Genomic DNA, 23048 nt, shown 5'->3' with positions numbered 1-23048 from the left:
CCGCAAGGAGGACTCCGCCCGGACTCCTACGGGAGCCAGACTCCATCATCAGCTCCGACCACTGCCGAACTTCAGCCGACAGATCTGCACTCCCAGGCAGGCCACGATAACGGCCACGATCCTGCTCCACTTCCTATGACGGATCCCGCGCAGCTCCATCACTCCCTGACAGGCCGCAGTAACGGTCACAGCACAGCTCCACTTCCTATGACGGATCCCACGCAGCTCCACTACTCCCTAGCAGGCCACAATAACGGCCACGATCCTGCTCCACTTCCTGCGATGGATACCGCGCGATTCTCCCATCCGCTGGCAAGTCGCGACAACAGACGCCGCTCTACTCCCCGCGGCAGACTCCACGTGGCACGCCTCGGTGATAGCCACGGGTCCACTCCACTACTCTTCGCAGCAAACTTCGCCTGACCCTGGGCAGCCCACTGCCAGACGGTTACAGATGTCGCTATCAGGCTATTGCCCCCTCCGTCTATAAAAGGGGGCCCCAGATATGTTATTCAATAAGCTCTAGTTTTTTACCTAAAAACTCTGTCAAATTCTCCGTTCGAGCACTCCATTCTTGTTGAGGCAGAGAACTGACTTGAGCGTCGGAGGGTCTTGCCGAAGCAACCCCACCTCCGGTTTAGACTTCCTTTGCAGGTCCCGGCGGCGACCGTAACTCCCCCGACTCCAGCTTCTCCGATGCGAGCAGATTTCTGCACCAACAGGATTGGCGCTAGAGGAAGGGTGCGAACCTCCGCAATACCCTTGTTCTTAAAGGAGTGCTCAACGGAGCCGCCTTCGATCGTCTCCTCCGACATCCATTCCTTATTTCCCCCACGGGATCCTTACTTGATGCCTCCCCGCAAGGCATCCACGCGACGGTCCACGGCCTCCGGGCCAGATCTCAGGCTTCGACCTCTCCTCCTGTTTCTCAACCACCTCCTCCTCCTCCGGCGGCGACGGTCAGCGCAGAGCAGTTTGACCTGCTGGCGCAGCAGGTCAGAGGCCTCACAGAAGCTATGCAGGCTATGCAGCAGCAGCCGCAGGCATCAGTACGCCCGGAAAGGGCATCCCCGGAACACCAGAATCCGGCGGCGGGGCGGGCCACCTGGGCCAGCCGCCCCGTCCTTCCTGGGAAAACGAACCCGAGGGTGGAGGCCCTCAATCGGACCACGACTCCACCCCTGGAAGATCCCTGCCCCCATTCTACCAGAGGACCCTCAAGACTCGAAGTCGGGAGGATTTTCTGGACCGGAGGCTCCAGGAGATGAATCGACGGATCGAAGAGCTCCGCCATGCTCCCCCCACTTATGGTGAGGATATTTGTACTGACCCTCCCTTCTCTCAAATGATCATGCAGGAACCGATCCCGCCAAACTTCAAGCTCCCCCAGTTTGAAAGCTACGACGGGACTTCGGACCCGGTTGATCATCTGGAAGCCTTCCGGACGATGATGCTGCTTCACGGCGCTCCCGATGCCATTCTAAGCCGGGCCTTCCCGTCCACCTTGAAGGGAGCGGCGAGGAACTGGTGCTCGGCTTTGAAATCGGGTACCATCTTTTTCTTCGATCAAATGAGCCACCAATTTGTGGCCCATTTTGTCAGCAGCCGGCGCCCCCAGAAGGGTTCGGAGTCCCTCATCAATATCAAGCAGAGGGAAGGGGAGTCCATTCGGACCTACATCAACCGTTTCAACGTCGCGGCGCTGGAGGTCCGGAACTTGGACCAATCAGTCGCAATGGCCACCCTGAAAGGGGGCCTTCAGAAGAATGACCTTTTGTTCTCCCTAGAGAAGAAGTACCCCAAAATTTTGCTGATTTGCTGGCCTGGGCTGAAGGATACGCCCGAGCGGAAGAAGCCTTCAAAATGAAGGATGAAGAAACAGTGAGGGAGCGGCAAGCGGGAGACTCGAGTAAGCCCGCAATTGAAAAAAGGCCCAGAGAAGCCCGACCGCGTTCTCGATCCCCTCCTGGGCACAAGCATGCCCATACTCCACCCCGGGTATGCAGGCAGAGAAGTCCAGATCGCGAGATTCGATGGGGTTCTCCACCGGAGAGATTCCGCAACTACGCCCCCCTCAACGCCTCGAAGGCCCAGGTACTGATGGAGGTCAGGGAGCAGCTCCCTAGGCCAGAGAGGATGCGCACACACCCTGAAAAGCGCAACCCCAACAAGTTCTGTCTCTACCACTGCGACCATGACCACGACACGAAAGAATGCATCCAGCTCCGGGATGAGATCGAGGAGCTCATTCGACGAGGTCGACTCGACAGGTTCATCCGACGCAGGCCTGAGGGTAGAGGAGATCGGCCAAGGGCCCTTCCGCAACCTGAACCACCAAGAAGGGAGGAGCAACTGATGCGTAGTCGTTGATAGCACCAAAAATAACTCTATTCACTACGTAGGTAGGATGAGTCGAGATCGTATCCTCAGGGACCTTGGGCTAAATTGAGATTGCAAGATAAAAGAAAGAAACGTTATTTTTGATTTAGAAAATAAATTATCTTAAAATTGAGGAAATTAGAAAATAAAGAGCTCGGAGTTTTGAATTAATTTACACTAGCAGAGTTGTATCTCTTTTTTTAACTAAATAGATGTGATTAATCTTAGGAAAAATATCTGTCTTTTCTCGGTATGCTCCGTACCCGTAGATCACGGTGCGTCTCCAGAAAGTACTAGGTAAACAACTCTTCTTTCCTCAGCACGTCCCGTATCCGTAGATCACGGTGCGTCTCCGGAAAGTAAAAGTTGTTCCTAATATTAATCTAACAAGAAAGCATAAATAAAAGCATATGAAAGGGAGCAAATAAAGAACTCATGACAATTTAAATAAAAAGCATAATCTTTATTGCTTATAAAGAAATACAGGAAAGTTTAGAACAATAAACCATCTCTGTGTCGTTACAAAATTTCTTCTCCACTCCCGAGACTGCTAGCCTAGCTGCTCATGAAGTAGTCCCTTTCTATTCCTCTATGCAAGACTCTAGAAGAATTTCTGGGCTCCCCCCTCCAATGAGAGTACAAAAGTTTTTTTATAGGTGTTAGGAGGGAGGAGTTCTACATGATTTTCTGATGTGGGACTAAAAAAAATACAAATCTTTCAAAATATTTTTAAATATTAATTTTTTTCCTTTAATAAATATTTATTTGACCGCCATCAAAAATTTCTTGTGAACCCGTCTGCCGTGCGCCCACACCCGCGCGATGTTGCACCCGTGCCCGCGCTCACGGCCACGCCACGTCCACGCCTCATGCGTTCCGCATCCTGCACTGCTGCCGCGATCCGTGTTTGCCCGCGTCTGTCCCGCGTCCGCATCCGTCCCACGTCTGCATCGCGTCCGTCCCGCATCCGCGTCGCGTCCACACGCAGGCGTTCACGTGCTGGTGTTCACGCACGCCCAGAGCATCAATTTTTTTGAATTCACGTGAACATTCTTTGTATATTCCAAAAAGAAACAAAAGTTTCTTCATAATGACATCTATATCCTTTTGGATTCCTTGCATAGTATCTTCATTTTCTATAATACCATATGCATCCTTCTTTTATTTTAATTTTATTTTAAATCCAAATTTTTTCAAACTTGAGTCTTTTTGATCTATGAATTGGACTCTTTGTATCGACGATCATCTTTCCTGTAAAACATAAAAAAAATATCAAATTCTTAATAAATAAAATAAATTAAATATAATTTTTTACTTTAAATGACTTAAATTAAGTGTTTATCAGCAACCCGGGGACCGGCCTCCCATCGGGACCATCGACTCCATCACCGGAGGGCCTCAAGGAGGAGCAGACCTCCCGCAACCGTGGAACTCGAAAAATCTGTAAATGTATCACTTACGATTTTACTTTGAATCTAAATTTCTTTCTACTTGACGTACTCTTCTCATTTGGCATGGATTTGCCACGACTGGATATGACCCCTCCAAACGCCTGAAACAAAGTTATGTTAGGAACGGAGGGAGAACCCCATCCTAATATACCTGAAATGAAAGTCCGACTATCTCGAGATCGGATTGGGCGAGAGGCCTTACAACGCCCTAATGTGCCCCCACAGCCATATCAGGAACAGGAGGAAGACCTCGTCCTGACATGAGCAAAGTCAAAGGCCCGGTTCTTTTAGACCGGATGGGGGGAGAGGCCTTGCAGCGCCCTAACGCGCCCCCACAGCCATGTCGGGAACGGGAGAAGAACCTCGCCCTGACTTGAGCAAGGTTGAAGGCCCGGACTCCTACGGGAGTCGGGCTCCGCCCGTGACTTCAACTCCGAGAGGACTCCGCCCTGACTCCCACGGGAGCCGGACTCCGCCCACGACTCCAACCTCGAGGGGGACTCCGCCCGGACTCCCACGGGAGCCGGGCTCCGTCGCCAACTTCGACTGCCGGTAAGATCCGTCCGGACTCCTACGGGAGCCGGACTTCGCACCTGACTTTGATTGCAGGGGACTCCGCCCGGACTCCTACGGGAGCCGGGCTCTGCCCGTGACTTCAGCTCCGAGAGGACTCCGCCCGGACTCCCACGGGAGCCGGGCTCCGCCCGCGACTTCAGCTCGAGGGGGACTCCGCCTGGACTCCCACGGGAGCCGGGCTCCGTCGCCAACTTCGACTGCCGGTAAGATCCGTCCGGACTCCTACGGAAGCCGAACTTCGCACCTGACTTTGATTGCAGGGGACTCTGCCCGGACTCCTATGGGAGCCGGGCTCCGCCCGTGACTTCAACTCCGAGAGGACTCCGCCCGGACTCCCACGGGAGCCGGACTCCGCCCACGACTCCAACCTCGAGGGGGACTCTGCCCGGACTCCCACGGGAGCCGGGCTCCGTCGCCAACTTCGACTGCCGGTAAGATCCGTCCGGACTCCTACGGAAGCCAGACTTCGCACCTGACTTTGATTGCAGGGGACTCCGCCCGGACTCCCACGGGAGCCGGCCTCCGCCCGCGACTTCAGCTCGAGGGGGACTCCACCCAAACTCCCACGGGAGCCGGGCTCCGTCGCCAACTTCGACTGCCGGTAAGATCCGTCCGGACTCCTACGGGAGCCAGACTTCGCACCTGACTTTGATTGCAGGGAACTTCGCCCAGACTCCCACGGGAGCCGGGCTCCGCCCGCGACTTCAGCTTGAGGGGGACTCCGCCCGGACTCCCACGGGAGCCGGGCTCCGTCGCCAACTTCGACTGCCGGTAAGATCCGTCCGGACTCCTACGGGAGCCGGACTTCACACCTGACTTTGATTGCAGGGGACTCCGCCCGAACTCCTACGGGAGCCGGGCTCCGCCCGCGACTTCAGCTCCGAGAGGACTCCGCCCGGACTCCCACGGGAGCCGGACTTCGCCCACGACTCCAACCTCGAGGGGGACTTCGCCCGGACTCCCACGGGAGCCGGGCTCCGTCACCAACTTCGACTGCCGGTAAGATCCGTCCGGACTCCTACGGGAGCCGGACTTCGCACCTGACTGTAATTGCAGGAGACTCCGCCCGGACTCCCACGGGAGTCGGGCTCCGCCCGCGACTCCAACCTCAAGGGGGACTCCACCCAGACTCCCACGGGAGCCGAGCTCCGTCGCCAACTTCGACTGTCGGTAAGATCCGTCTGGACTCCTATGGGAGCCGGACTTCGCACCTGACTGTCATTGCAGGGGACTCCGCCCGGACTCCCACGGGAGCCAGGCTCTGCCCACGACTCCAACCGCAAGGAGGACTCCGCCCGACTCCTATGGGAGCCAGACTCTGTCATCAGCTCCGACCACTGCCGAACTTCAGCCGACGGATCTGCACTCCCAGGCAGGCCACGATAACGGCCACGATCCTGCTCCACTTCCTATGACGGATCCTGCGCAGCTCCATCACTCCCTGCAAGCCGCAGTAACGGTCACAGCACTGCTCCACTTCCTATGACGGATCCCGTGCAGCTCCACTACTCCCTGGCAGGCCACAATAACGGCCACGATCCTGCTCCACTTTCTGCGACGGATACCGCACGATTCTTCCATCCGCTGGCAAGTCGCGACAACAGACGCCGCTCCACTCCCCGCGGCAGACTCCACGTGGCACACCCTGGTGATAGCCACGGGTCCACTCCACTACTCTTTGCAGCAAACTCCGCCTGACCCTGGGCAGCCCACTGCCAGACGGTTACAGATGTCGCTATCAGGCTACTGCCCCCTCCGCCTATTAAAGGGGGCCCAGATACGTTATTCAATAAGCTCTAGTTTTTTACCTAAAAACTCTGTCAAATTCTCCGTTTGAGCACTCCATTCTTGTTGAGGCAGAGAACTGACTTGAGCGTCGGAGGGTCTTGCTGGAGCAACCCCACCTCCGGTTTAGACTTCCTTTGCAGGTTCCGGCGGTGACCGTAACTCCCCCGACTCCAGCTTCTCTGGCGCGAGCGGATTTCTGCACCAACAGCATATTTCTGACATGATTCATATTTTCTGATGAGATTGATCACATCCTACTGTAGGGTCGACCAATTGTATCTTTATCAAATCACCTTGTAGGCCAATAATCTACCCTCCAAATGATTACTACAGATCCCTTCATGAACCTCTCAAAGCACATAATCTACCTTAATTAGCCATAGGCGCTGAAGTACAGGTAGCGAGAATGATTTCTTGCAAAATCTTCCTTCTACGTAGACATACCAAGGGGCTTGGCATTTAATCTTCTAAGCCTCGATATGGTGGGCCAATAAATTATCATCGAGGAGATAGTCAATGAGAGGATCTATCCAGCTTTGCTCATGTCTGACCTGGAGGACAGTCGATTCTTCTTCAATACTTAGTTTCTGCAGATGCTTGATGAAGACCCGTCTATTGAAGTCAGAGTATCCCAAGGTGGTAAGAAGAAATTGTGCATCTACTTGGGCATTCTCTGATCTAAGTATCTATTGTACCTTCAGAATCTGAAAAAATCATCGAGAGTTCCTTAAGCTTCTATAAGTATCGAGCCATCATTGGGTCTCAGGCCTTGTATTCTCTTCGGATCTGCCCAACGATGAGCTATGAGTCGGTGAAGACTTTGAGTTCTTTTATCCCAAGCTTTCTAGTGATGCCAAGGCCAATAATTTGTGCTTCATAATTGGCTTAGTTATCGAAGGTGTCAAAAATGAACCAAAGAGCATACTCTATCATGGCTGGCTTACAAGAATAAGCCTGATTCTGCATCCTTATGAGTTTGAAGCTCCATCCAAATATAGTATCCAATAAGGTATTTCTATCACTTTGGCTAGTGTCGAAGTCAATTCTTCATCAAGAATAGTGTATTGTACAAGGAAGTCGGCCAGGACATAGACTTTCATCGCAAGTCAGATGTAATTGATATTGAATTCTTCGAGCTCGATCATCCATTTTGACATTTGGTCAGAGATGTCTAGCCTTTGAAGAATTGCCTTTAGGCTTGAAAGTATGGTTAAAGTTGTCACACAAAGGTAATGAGCACATAAACCATCTTCTCAACTCTCGAGTATCTTCTTTCGGTATCTCGAAGGATCTTGCTAGTATAATAGATTAACTTTTGACTCTCAAACAAGCATCGAGCTAACAACAATAGGGGAGATAGATAAGTATAGATATAACTCCTCACCTGCCATTAGTTTGGAGAGTTTTTTTAATTGGGGGGACCAGAGGTATCGCTTGAGCTCCTCAAATGTAGATCGGCCTTCATCCGACCACTCGAAATCCTTCATTTGTCTCAGGACTTTGAAGAATGATAGATGCCTCTTGGCTTATCTCGAAATAAATCGATTGAGAGCAACCACACAACCCACTAATCGCTGCATATCTTTCTCAGTGCTAAGGTACTTCATTTCCAACAGTTCTTAAATTTTCTCTGGATTTACTTCGATTCCATGCTAAGACAACATGAATCCTAAGAACTTGCTTGAAGTCACATCAAAAACATATTTGCTAGGGTTGAGCTTCATATAATTCTGCCTCAACTTACAAAATGCCTCCTCAAGGTCGGTTATGTGCCAATCTGCCTCAATGATTGATGCTAGGGGCTTAGCTTCGACCCACTTAGTGAAATAGTTAGTCATAATGATCAAAATTTTTTTTTGATTGGTTGCCTATGGGAATGGTCTAAGGATGTTGACTCTCCAAATGGCAAAAGGTCTTGGAGAAATAATCGGTGGAAACTATGTTGCCAGCCTCCATTGGATATTGGCATATTTTTGGTGCTATTCATATTTTCTGCTGAGGTCAACCACATCCTACTACAGGATCGGCCAATAGTATCCTTATTGAATCATCTTATAGGCCAACGACCTAGCCCCTAGTGATTACCACAGATCTCTTAATGAACCTTCCGAAGCACATAATCCACCTCGATTGGCAGCAGGCACCAAAGTACAGGCAGCGAGAATGATTTTTTATAAAGTCTTCCTTCTAGGTAGAAATACCAAGGGTGTGGTATTTAATCTTTCAAGTCTCGATAGGGTTGGCTGATAAATTACTATCAAAGAGAAAGTCAATGAGAGGATCAAACCAGCTCAGATCATGTCCGACCTATAGGACAGTCAGTTCTTCTTCAATACTTGATTTCTGTAGATGCTCGACGAAGACCTATCAATTGAAGTTGGAGTATCTCAGGGTTGCAAGATGAGATAGTATATCTGCTTGGATATTCTTCGATCTAAGTATCTATCATACCTCTAGAATCTAAAAAAGTCATCGAGAGTTCCTTGAGCTTCTACAAGTATCAAACCATCATTGGGTCTCAGCCTCATATTCCCCCCAGATCTGCCTAATGATAAGTTGTAAGTCAATGAAGACTTTGAGTTTCTTTATCCTAAGCTCTTTGGTGATGCCGAGGCCAGCAATCAGTGCTTCATATTTAGCTTAGTTGTTGAAGGCATCAAAGGCAAACTGAAGAGCATACTTGATCACGGCTCCTTCTGGGCTTGTAAGAATAAGCCCAGTTCCCCATCCTTGTGAGTTTGAAGCTCCATCCAAATATAGTATCCAACGAGGTATTTCTATCTCTTCAATTAGTGCCGAAGTCAATTCCTTATTGGATATAGTGCATTCTACAATGATGTCGGTCAGGATTTGAGCTTTCATCACAGGTTGGGTGGTAACTGACATCGAACTCTCTAAGCTCGATCATCCATTTTCCCATCTACCCAGAGATTTCTGATCTTTGAAGAATTGCCTTTAGAGTTGGTCCATCAATACAAGCATCAAGTGGGCTTGAAAGTATGGTTGGAGTATCACATGGAGGTAATGAGTGCATAAACATCTTCACGGCTCTCGAGTATCTTTTTCGACATCTTAAAGGATCTTGCTAGTATAGTAGATTGGCTTTTGATTTTCTGTATCCTCTCAGACGAGCATTGAGTTGACAGCAATAGGAAAGACATATAAGTATAGAAATAACCCCTCACTTACCATTAGTTTGCATAATTTTTTAACAGGGGTATCTAAGGTATCGCTTGAGCTTCTCAAATGTAGATCGGTATACATTCGACTACTCGAAGTCTTTCATTTGCCTAAGAACTTTGAAGAATAGTAAACATTTCTCAGCTGACCTCAAAATAAATCAGCTTGGAGCTGCCATGCAACCTACCAATTGCTGCATGTCCTTCTTAGTGCTAGGGTGCTTCATTTCTATCAGTGCTTGGATTTTCTTTGGATTTACTTTAATTTTATGCTGAGATATCATAAATCCTAAGAATTTATCCAAAGTCATACCAAAAATATATTTGTTAGGGTTGAGCTTTATTTGGTTCCACCTCGGTTTGCAAAATACCTCCTTGAGGCCATAGACCTCCATATTGTGCCCAATCTAGTCTTTGAATACTTTGTTGATGAGGCACTAATATGTGACTTTTGTATTTTTCAACCCAAAAGATATTATTTTATAACAATATAAATATTTTTTAATTATAAATATAGTCTTCTCTTCATTTTTAGGCACCATCTGAATCTAATTATAGCCTGAGAAGGCATCCATGAAGCTCACTAGCTAATGTCCTAAGGTAGCATCTACAAGTTGATAGATCTTCGAGAGAGAAAAACTATCCTTCGAGTATACTTTATTGAGATCAGTGTAGTTGATACAAATCCTCTACTTGCCATTTGCTTTCTTGACCATGACAATGTTGGTGAGCCAGTTTGGTTAATGGGCTTCTTAGGTAAATCCTGCTATTAGGAGTTTATCGATTTCTTCCTTAATTGCCTGTTATCACTCCAGATCGAAGCGCCTCTTTTTCTACCAAACTGTGCAATGATTTGAGACCACATTCAACCTATGAATAATGATGTCAGAAGGTCTACCTAGCTTGTCGAATGTTGACTAGGTGAAGATGTCCTCATTGGCCTGTAGAAGTGCCATTAATTTAACCTGAAAGTCTGGTGTCAGTTGTACTCCGATCTAAATTGTTCTACTCGAATTGTCTTCGAGAGTTATTACAACAAGTCATTCAGCTAGCTTCCCTCAAACCTCTTTCGATTTCTTCCTATGGTCTTTAATTAGCAGAGTCTACTAGTTGTTTTCCCTTTATAGTCGTCAAGAAATATTGTTGAGTGAGAATTTGATCTCCTCGAACTTCCCAAATCCCATTTCTAGTCAGAAAATCTCACTAGTAGATGGCATGTGGAGACTATCACTCACAAGATATTCAATCCGGGCCATCCAAGAATGGGGTTGTAAGCGAAGGGCACTCGAACTATGAAGAATATAAGCTGTACGATTTTGCTTTGAGCCTCTTATCCAGTAGTCACTGGTAGGATGACCTCCGCTTCTACCGCTATCGAGTCTCTTGAGAATCCGATTAGAAAAATTTTGATCTTCCTTAGTTGGTCAATAGGCAACCTCATTCATTGAAATGTATCGTAAAACAACAAATCTGCTAAGCTTTCATTGTCAATTAAATTTTTTTATATCATAATTTGCTATTATCATTGACAGGATAATAATATCATCATGAGTCTGAACTCTTTGGAGATCATCATAAAAAAAAAAATCAATATCCCTAATGTGTATATCTTCGCATCTTCAGCTCGATCCTTTGCCCCTCTCACGAGCAAGGCCTAGGATCATAGTGATGACACCAGCCATGGGTTGGTTATCATTATTCTTCTCATCATGTTGGTGCTGAGGTGGCTCTTCGGTTGCATGATTTTGATGCATCCAAACATATTTCTGAGATAGTCTCTCTGAATTAGGACTTCAATCTCATCCTTCAACTGAAGGTAGTCCTTGGTGTCATGGCCATAGTCACGATGGAAGCGATAGTACTTACTTTTACTTCTCATTGATGGGGCCTTCATTGGTTGAGGTCAGCGAAGATACCCTTGGCTCTCGATTTTCATCAGGATCTAGACTCGAGGAGCAGACAGAGGAGTGTAGTTATTTAATCCTCAATGTGGGCTCCTTGATTTGGAGTTCTTCAGTGGTCAGGAGGATTCTCTTTCAACCCAAGCTGTGCGAGGTTCCTCTCGACCTCGCTTCTTATTAGAGGTTCTTCCTCTTCAACTTATTTTCGCATAACCCAAGCTTCTTCTACTTGCATGTACTTTCGAGCTCACACTAGGAGATTGGCATAGTTCCTAAAAAATAACTTATCAGGGGATAAGATGAGGTGCTCATTCTGAAGTCCTCGCTTGAACACCGACATTGCCATCGAATCATCAAAATTATGCACTTCATGTATCTATGTAGTGATTCTCCCACTTTCTACTGGATTGAGAAGAGACTATCTGTCATGACCCAAGCCCAAAGTCTAATTGAGAAGACCCAAGCCCAAGCCCAATTGAAAAAAAAAAAAAGAAGAACAGAGAAATCGGAAAGAAGACTCCCGATAGGAGTCTTCTTCTCCGATGAGCCATGATTGGATCGAGAGTCCTAGGACCACCAGAGGTCCTAAGACTGGCTCTCTATAAAAAGGCCTTCCCCCTCCTAAGAACCCCCCACCGATCTTCCTCCCTCTCTTCCTTCTTGCTTTCTCCGATTGAAGCCGTGGCCCCTTGATTCGTGCTCGCCGTGATTTCTCACCAACGGGATCACCGGAGGCTGAGGTAATCCCTTTTTCCTCTTTCTCTCTCCTCTCTCCTTCTTTCCGTGCCTTCGTGCACAACTACTGGTGATGGGTGTCGCTGGATTTCATCGGAGAAGGGACCCTCCTGTTTGGTCTCTTCTTCTCTTTGATTTTTTGACACCGACGATCACTGCCGACTGTCGGCCTTGGCCTCTCTGAACTCGAGAGGGTTGCCCCCTGTCGCTGGCCTTCGTCGTGCTGGCTGCGGTCCGGACGGCAGGTCAAAGAGAGGGAAACTGTCGGTCCCCTGTTTCGGTTAAAGAAGACCATGAGAAGAAAAGAAAAGAAAAAGGAAGAAAAAGAAAAAGAGAAAAAGAAAAGAAAAGAAAAAGGAAGGAAAAGAAAAAGAGAAAAGAAAAGAAAAGGAAAAGGAAGGAAAAAGAAGGAAAAAAAAGGAAGAGAGAGAAAGAGAAGGAGAGAGATTTTCTCTCTCTGCTCTCTCTCTCTTAGATTTTTTTTAAGATTGATGGATTTTAAAAATAATAATAATAATAATAATAATAATAATAAAATAAATACAAGAAGAGTTTTCATGGATCAATCCAAAAATCTTGGACACTGTCATCTAGTCGATCCATGTGAGGACATTGGACTGTAAGAATTTTTATTTTCTTATTTGATTAAATTTTAATCAAAAATATGATATTTGACGTACCAGATTCAGAGAAGAATTTTCAAGATTTCTAGGATCCCTAGTTTGGATTTTCTTTTGAGGTAAATAGTATTTTACTTTTATTGAATTTATCTAGTAAATTATAAATTTGAATTATATAAATTTATGACATACTTATGATTGAAAATATTTGTTGAAATTAATTATGATTGAAAATAATTATAAAAAATTATTTATGATTGAAGATATTTGTTGAAAATTATTACGATGATGTATGATCATAAAGAATGATATAATTGATTGACTCGAATATCACTTATTTATATTATTATCGAAATAATATATGAATTAGAAAATGATATGAATTAACAACCTGGCTATGTAAAGGACCCCGTCAATGGGAGCATATACGTTGGCAAATAATTTATCCTAAAGATTTATGTCACCAGCAAGATCAGCGACATGTCGTCAGAGAGACCAGCGACAAACCACCAGCGAGACCAGTGGTTCCGAAAAACTTTGCTGCTAGATGATTCGCAGCCTACTACAAGAAGATATGCGGTATTATGACCCTGCCACAGAAAAAATATGATCATAGTTTATGGTTGGTAAGAAGAACTTAAGAAATTTGATGAATTTAAGATGATAAGCATAATTTAAAATTATGATGAATTAAATTTTATATATGATTGATAGTGTGATAAATTAAATTATGAATTCATGAATTTATATATTGATTATGTTATTATCAGTAAACCGATATGTACAGTATTATTGTCTGATTTATTCAGTTAAAGGTATACACTGCTTACTGGGCTATTTAGCTTATGATGAGTTTTATATTTTTCTTTACAAATCCAGAAAATTAGCATGATGCGAGATTTCGGTTGGGAGAGTGATTAGAGATGGAGTTAGCTTAGTTGATTTAGAATTTTTTCAGAATTGATGCAAGATTTTTATTTTAAGTGTTGACTTTGTCAGACAATTATTTTTTTTTTGACACTGAGTTTGATTTGTTATTTGAACTAAGGTTTGATCATCAAAATTGAAATTCATGTGTATGATATCATGATGAGATGCCTTGCATGCTTATAAGAAAAGTTTCTTATGAGTATGCGGCGGTTGTCATGACCTTCAACTCACAATCTTGGGTCGGAGACGTGATAATTTATATGGTATCAGAGTATAAGTAGATAAATAAAGACATATAGAATACAATGAGCGAGTGATGGGTAGATATTAAAATATTTGAGAGGTTAGTTATGATGATTATGATCTGACCTATCTTAAGTAAGTTTATAACTTTATTAAGGATAAGTTATTATTCCAAATTTGTCATAGGTCAATATGCCTCCACGGTGAATGAAGAATACTCAAAAAGCGGTAGGAGGGACATCAAATCTATTTGGTGATAACACTCTCCAATTGAATAGCGGCATATCTCAGCAGGAGAGAATCATTGACCCTACTGGAAATACTCCGACAGTGTAGGAAGAGCCGAACATGACTCAATTAATACAAACTCTGATCGGAGTAGTACAAACACAGCAATAGTTACCTTAACAACAACATGTGCAGCCACGTCAGCATCCTCCACCGACACCTGAACATGGAGAACATCCGATGCAGAGAAACAACATCATCGAGTTTAAAAAGCTAGCTCCTCCAGCCTTCAAAGGGACCATCGAGCCACTGGAAGCTGACAACTGGATTATAAAATGGAGAAGGCATTCGTCGTGCAAGAATGCCATGATGATGAGAAGATCCGCTACACAGCATATCTGTTACAAGGTGAGGCATACAACTGGTGGCGTATACTTGAATAAAAATATGAACATGATAGGATACCACTCACTTGAGAGAGATTTTGAAGTGAATTCTTTGACAAATACTTTTCTCGAAATGTCAGAATACAGAAAGAGTAAGAGTTCATTCATCTGAAATAGGAGAACAGATCCATTGTAGAGTATGAAGCTAAATTCATAGAGTTAACCAAGTTCATTCCAAGATTAGTTGAAATTGAGCAAGATAGAGTACATAAATTTAAAATGAGACTGAAGACGAAAATTAAAAAATAAGTTGTATCCTATGAGTTAACTACTTATGCCTCAGTTGTAAATAAAGCTCTAATAATTGAGAGAAAAGTTAATGAAGTGCATGCAGAGAGAGAACGAAATCTGAAGAAGAGAAATAGATTTGGTGAAACTCAAAGATAAAATTAGAACAACAAGGATCCAGCAAAGAAGCCAGCAAATGATAAGAATCGTGAGAATGAGATGGCTAGATGTTCGAGATGTGGCTGAAGAGAGCATGAGTTTTCTAATTGCCCAAGGAATACTGATTTTTATTTTAGCTATGGACAGAAGAGACACAAAATTACAGATTGCCGTCAAAGAAATGAGAATAGATCCACACAAACAAAAGATGGAGGTCAAAAGTTGAAAACTCAAGAAGGATCTATGCACTCACACAACAGGATGCTCAGTTCTCTAATACTGTGGTGACAGGTATCATTCCTATATCTGGTATTTATGTTTCAGTTTTGTTTGATTCTGGTGCTACACACTCCTTTATATCCACTACTTTTATTAGACAACATGATATAGTATGGAACCTATAAAAATTGAATTATATGTTAAGACATCAGTAGGTGGTATTTTGAGTACCGAAAGTATGTGCAAGTCATATAGTATCAGAATAGGAGAAAGAGAATTACCGACAGATTTGGTGGTCCTAGATATGCATGATTTTGATGTCATTCTAGGAATGGATTGGCTTACTACTTATCATACCTCTGTGGATTGTCATGGAAAGAAAGTGAACTTTCAAATACTAGGAGAATTAGTATTCAGTTTTGATGGAAGTACAAGAACCACCCCTCCATGTATTATTTCATTTGTGCAAGCTAGACAGATACTAAGAAAGGGATGTAGAGGTTATCTAGTATCAATAAAGAATACAGAACATGATGAATTGAGGTTACAGGATATTTCTATCGTAAATAAATTTTTGGATGTATTCATTGATGATTTATCCGGACTACCACCGGATAGAGAAATTAAATTTACCATTGAGTTGGCACCCAATACCGGTCTGATTTCTAAATCTTCTTATCGAATGGCCCCCATGGAGTTGAAGGAGTTAAAAGATCAATTACATGATTGATTGGATAAAGATTTTATAAGACCTAGTGTATCTCCTTGGAGAGCTCCAGTCTTGTTTGTGAAAAAGAAAGATGGTAGTATAAGGCTTTGTATCGACTATAGAGAGTTGAATAAGAATACTATTAGAAATAAGTATCCTCTACCTCGAATCGATGATTTATTTGATCAGCTGCAAGGTGCACAAGTTTTTTCTAAAATTGATCTTCGTTCAGGATATCATCAATTAAAAATCAAAGTAGAGGACATACCAAAGATTGCATTTAGAACTCGTTATGGACATTATGAATTTCTAGTGATGCCATTTAGGTTAACCAATGCTCCAGCGGTCTTCATGGATTTAATGAACAGAATATTCAAATTCTATCTTGATAAGTTTGTTGTCATATTTATTGATGATATCTTGATATATTCAAGAAGTAAATTGGAGCACGAAGAATATTTACGATGTGTACTACAAATATTGAGGAAAAAAAAGCTTTATGCCAAATTAAAGAAGTATAAATTTTGGTTGGACAAAATAGTCTTCTTAAGACACATCGTATCTAAAGATGAAATTTCTATGGATCCAACAAAAGTGAAAGCTGTGATGTAGTGAAACAGACCTACAAATATTTTCAAGATTCGGAGCTTTCTGAGAATGGCTAGTTATTACAGACGATTTGTAGAAGGATTCTCTCGCATAGCTGCATCTTTGACTCATCTTACTCAGAAAGGGATTAAATTTGAGTGGACCGAGGATTGTGAACAGAGTTTTTAAGAATTAAAATAATGATTAATTTCAGCCCCTATCCTTACTATACCAATCAAAAATGAAGAATTTATAATATATAGTGATGCATCTAAAAAGAAACTTGGCTGTGTATTGATGCAACATGGTAAGGTAGTGGCTTACGCCTCAAGATAATTGAAACCATATGAACAGAATTATCCGACACATGATTTGGAGTTAGCTGCAGTGATTTTTGCCCTGAAAATTTGGAGACATCATTTATACGGTGCGTAGTGTGAAGTGTTTACTGATCAAAAAAGTTTGAAGTATATTTTTACGCAGAAGGAATTAAACATGAGACAGAGAAGGTGGTTAAAACTATTGAAAGATTATGATTTAACAATTCATTATCATCTCAAAAAAGCTAATGTTGTCACTGATGTCCTTAGTAAAAAATCTATGAGAAATTTGGCTATTTTAATCACACATCAAAGTAAATTATTGAAGGATATAAGAAAACTAAAATTAGACATTCGAGTATATGACTCAATAGTATGATTAGCCAATATGAGGGTTCAGCCAACACTCATTGAAAGAATTATAGTCGTCCAGAATGGTGATCCACAATTAATAAAAATAAGAGATTCAGTTGAAGCTGGTGTTCAATATGAATTCAAGATACATAATGGTGGTTCATTGAGGTTCGAAAATAAAATTTGCATACTTAATGATTCAGTACTCAAACAAGAAATACTTCAGAAAGCCCATCAGATTGGTTATACAGTTCATCCGGGAGGTACTAAGATGTATAGAGACTTAAAGAAAATATACTGGTGGAATAATATGAAGAGAGAGATCGCTCAATTTGTGGCTCAATATTTGGTGTGTCAACAAGTTAAAGCTGAACATTAGAGACCTGCAGAATTACTTTAACCTCTCGATATTTCAGTATGAAAGTGGAAACATATCACTATGGATTTTATAACTGGACTACCTAAGACTCCAAGTAAAAATGATATAGCTTGGGTGATTGTAGATCGATTGATAAAGTCTGCACACTTTCTACCAATTAGAGTTGGATTCACTTTAGAAAGACTGGCAAAATTATATATGAAAAAATTGTAAGGCTACATAGAATTTTAATGACCATTGTATCGGATCGAGACACCAGATTTGTATCATAATTTTGAAAGAGCTTACACAAGGCATTAGGAATAAAATTAAACTTTAGTACAGCCTTTCATCCACAGACTGATGGCCAATCAGAGAGAACTATTCAGATCTTAGAAGATATGTTGAGAACTTGTATTTTAGATATGAAAAGTTCATGGGATGAGCATCTACTTTTGATTGAGTTCGTTTATAATAATAGTTATCAGGCTAGCATTGGTATGGCACCTTATGAAGCATTATATGATAGAAGATGTCGATCATCGATTCATTGGGATGATGTTGGTGAGCGAAGAATATTGAATCCCGAACTTATTCAACAAGCAGTCGAGAAGATTCAATTAATTAAAGAACAACTTCGGACAGCACAAAACAGACAGAAAAGTTATGTAGATAACAGGAGATGAAAATTAGAATTTTAAATTGGTGACCATGTATTTCTTAAAGTGTCTCCTTCAAAAAGAATCTCAAGATTTGGCATTCGTGACAAATTGAATCCTAGATATATGGGTCTGTTTGAGATTTTGGAAAGAATTAGTGAAGTGGCTTATAGACTTGCCTTACCACCTTCACTTGCCAGAGTACATGATGTTTTTCATGTTTCTATATTGAAGAAATATTTATCAGACCCAAGTCACATCGTGAAACTTGAACCATTGCAAGCTAGAAAGGATCTATCATATGAAGAATATCCTGTATGGATCGTGGACCGTAAAGAACAAGTGCTGAGATGTCACAATATTCCTCATGTCAAGGTATAGTGGAGTCGACATTCGAAAAGAGAAGCTACTTGGGAACTAGAGGAAGAAATGAAGCAAAAATATCTCCAGCTCTTCGAGACCATAAGTATGACAAATTTTGAGGATAAAATTTTTTTTAGGGGTGAAGAATGTCATGACCCAAGCCCAAAGCCCAATTGAGAAGACCCAAGCCTAAGCCCAATTGAAAAAAAAAAAGAAGAACAGAGAAATCGGAAAGAAGACTCCCGATAGGAGTCTTCTTCTCCGATGAACCATGATGGGATCGGGGGTCCTAAGACCACCAGAGATCCTAGGACTCTCTATAAAAAGGCCTTCCCCCTTCCTAAGAACCTCCCACCAGTCTTCCTCCCTCTCTTCCTCCCTGATTTCTCTGATTGAAGCCATGGCCCCTTGATTCGTGCTCGCCATGATTTCTCACCGACGGGATCATCGGAGGCGGAGGTAAGCCCTTTTTCCTCTTTCTCTCTCTCCTTCCTGTGCCTCCATGCACAACTGTCGGTGATGGGTGTCGTCGGATTTCATCGGAGAAGGGACCCCTCTGTTTGGTCTCTTCTTCTCTTTGATTTTCCGACGTCGGCGATCACTGCCGACCGTCGGCCTTGGCCTCTCTGAACTCGAGAGGGTTGCCCCCTACCATCGGACTTCATCATGTCGGCTGCGGTTCGGACGGTCGGTCAAAGGGAGGGTAACTGTCAGTCCCCTATTTCAGTCAGGGAAGACCATGAGAAGAAAAGAAAAGAAAAAGGAAGGAAAAAGAAAAAGAGAAAAAGAAAAGAAAAGGAAAAAGAAGGAAAAAAAAGGGAGAGAGAGAAAGAGAAGGAGAGAGAGACTTTCTCTCTCTACTCTCTCTCTCTTGAATTTTTTTAAGATTGATGAATTTTAAAAATAATAATAATAATAAAATACAAGAAGAGTTTTCATGGATCAATCTAAAAATTCTGGATGCTGTCATCTAGTCGATCCATGTGAGGACATTGAACTTTAAAAATTTTTATTTTCTTATTTGATAAAATTTGATCAAAAATATGATATTTGACGTACCAGATTCAGAAAAGGATATTCAAGATTTCTAGGATCCCTAGTTTGGATTTTCTTTTGAGGTAAGTAATATTTTACTTTTATTAATTTATCTGGTAAATTATAAATCTGAATTATATAAATTCATGACATGCTTGTGATTGAAAATATTTGTTAAAATTAATTATAATTAAAAATAATTATTAAAAATTATTTATAATTGAAGATATTTGTTGAAAATTATTACGATGATGTATGATCATAAAGAATGATATGATTGATTGACTCGAATATCACTTCTTTATATTATTATTAAAATAATATATGAATTGGAAGATGATATGAATTGACAACCTGACTATGTAAAGGACCCCGCTAATAGAGGCATATACGTTGGCAAATGATTTATCCTGAGGATTTATGTCGCTAGCGAGACTAGTGACATGTTACCAGAGAGACCAGCGACAAACTGCCAGCGAGACCAGCAGTTCTGAAGGACTTTGCTATCAGATGATTCGCAGCCTACCGCAAGAAGATACGCGGTATTATGACCCTGCCACAGAAAAAATATGACCATAGTTTATGGTTGGTAAGAAAAACTTAAAAAATTTGATGAATTTAAGATGATAAGCATAATTTAAAATTATGATGAATTAAAATTTTATATATGATTGATAGTGTGATGAATTAAATTATGAATTTATGAATTTATATATTGATTATGTTATTATCAATACATCGATATGTACAGTATTATTGTCTGATTTATTCAGTTAAAGGTATACACTGCTTACTGAGCTATTTAGCTCATAATGAGTTTTATATTTTTTCTTTACAGATCCAAAAAATTAGCATGATGCAGGATTTCGGTTGGGAGAGCGATTAGAGATAGAGTTAGCTTAGTTGATTTAGAATTTTCTCAGAATTGATGCAAGATTTTATTTTAAGTGTTGACTTTGTCAGATAATTATTTTTTTTTTTGACAGAGTTTGATTTGTTATTTGAACTAAGGTTTGATCATCAAAATTGAAATTCATGTGTATGATATCATGATGAGATGCCTTGCATACTTATAAGAAAAATTTTTTATGAGTATACGGTAGTTGCCATGACTTTCGACTTACAATCTTGGATCGGGCCCGTGACACTATCGATCTTCTTTGATTGGCTCGGTTATTTTTGAAGTGGGCAATGAATTACCTCCCCAACTATTCAAATAAATAGATGGACTCTGGTTGAAGCCCAAAATTCACAGCCATGTCTGTTTCTTGAAGATGGCTAAAAAGGCAAGGTAGAGGAGGGCATCCAAAGCATTCTAGAGCATCATGAGAACCTTGTAGCCCTTCAAATAGTTGAGGTGGTCCAAAGAGCCATCATACAGTTCTATTTGAGGTATCTTGAATCGACTCAAAATTGGTTCTTCTAGTATAGTATGAGAGAAGGGGGCAGCGATTTGAAGCTAAGGCCATCATCATTCTTTTGGCCCCTATTCTGTACTTCTCTGAGAAGATGTTCAATCTCCCAAACTTTCTATTCGAGATCGTCCTCTCAACAATATTTTATGGGTCATTGGAGTAACTTAGAGTTGAATCTCTGTCGGAGGAGATAGGGACCATCGATGTCAGTCCTCCCTTCCATGAATCTATTTTTGATATATTTTTAAGAGTTACAAATATTATTAATGATTTAAATTTATTAAAAAAATCTTATACTAATGCTGATCTTGTAAGAAAGATTCTTAAATCTTTGTCTAGATTATAGAAAGTAAAAGTGACAGCAATTCAAGAGACAGAGGATCTAAATCAACTATCATTGGAGGAGCTTTTGGGTTGCCTCATGACACACAAGCAAACCATAGTGAATCAAGAAGAAGAGGATAGTAATAAGAGAAAGAAGGTATTGGCATTCAAGTCCTCAGATCAAAAAAATAACATGAAAAATGAAGAATTTGGTGATGAAGATGACTTATCATTAATCACCAAAAAATTCAAAAACTTTTTGAAGATGAAAAAGAAGAAGAAGTAAAAAAGGAAGAAAGAGATAAGAGAAACTAGCGCTTTGAGTAACGAGAGCCAAGCAAGAAGAAGAAGAAAAAAATCTGGAGCAACAACAAAGATTTAAGCACTAAGGAAGAAAAGGTAAACAAATTGTGCTTTATGACATAAGAAAATAAAATATATCTTGAAAACCAATCTGAATTTATCTTCAAAGAGTTACAACATATATTTCATGAATTAATTAATGATTTGAAAAAACTATGATATAAAAATAAAGAGCTTAAAAGAGAAAATCAGATTCTTATCGAAGAAAAGGTGAGATTTCGAAATGAAAAGAATGATTTGATAAAAAAAAGTATTAAGCTAAAAGAAAAAATTAATATACTCAAACCTATAGTTGATAAATTTACTTTAAATTTTGAAAAATTATAAATAATTTAGAATGATCAAAGAGTTATTTTTAATAAAGTTGGACTTTAATTTAATCATTTAAAAAAAATTAAAAAATATGTTGGTCAAAGTTTGTTCTGAAAAATTCTTCAATAACTTGTTTCAAATGTAATGGATTAGACAATAAAGCTTATAATTGTAATATCAAAAAATAGATCATACCATAACTAAAAAGATTTGGGTTCCAAAAAAACTCATACCTACTAACCTTAAAGGATCCAAAAAATTTTGGATTTCAAATTAGAAAAATGATAATTTTTACAATTGTGCCTAACATCCCATGCATCAAAAAAGAAAATGATGCTGTATAGTGGATGCTTGAGGCACATAATGGGAAGATAAATCTCAATTCATCATTCTTGAAGCTAAAGATAGACATATGATAATATTTGATAAAACAAAAAGTCTCTTACCAAAAAAAATTATTAAAATTTAATATTAAAATCATCTCTGCTACATTAATTGAAAATATTATGCTTATAGATATTTTGATATATAATTCAGTCTAAATTGAAATAAAATGAATCAATTTATAAATAAGTTAGCCAAAACTAAAAGTACTTAATACTTTTACATATCACAATGGATTGATTTTGATGAATCTCTTTATGATACTTTATATACTCTTTATACTCAATATTTTGATACATATTATAATGCTATGATATTTGTTGAAACTTATCAATATTATCTGCATATCATATTTTAATTTTATTTTTATAAAATTTTTGATATTTTTTAAAATAAATATGCTCTTATACTTAGAAATATATATATGTTAGTGTTTTATTACTTCAGTATATCATGGCTCAATTTACAATAAAGAATGAGATAAATAATAAGGAGGAGAAATAATTCAATATATAGATATTGCATATTTAAAAGGAAGCATTAATTATAAAGATAAAGAGGGAGTAATTGAAAGTTTTATTGATATGGATATTAGAACAAAAAAAATCTTAGTGATGTATTGCAAGAATACCAAATTAAAAGAGTCTAAATCAGAAAACTCATTGATATTATGATAATGACTCTATCTATTTAAACTTAAGATGTATAGTTGATATTTTCTTATATCAAGTTATATCTAAAATTTAAATTTAAAATTTGCTCTAATACACTTTTTAAAACTT

The sequence above is a fragment of the Elaeis guineensis genome, chromosome 2, assembly GCF_000442705.2.
Source record: "Elaeis guineensis isolate ETL-2024a chromosome 2, EG11, whole genome shotgun sequence".
NCBI classification, from domain to species: Eukaryota; Viridiplantae; Streptophyta; class Magnoliopsida; order Arecales; family Arecaceae; genus Elaeis; species Elaeis guineensis.
Note: the sequence above shows the minus strand (reverse complement) of the source record.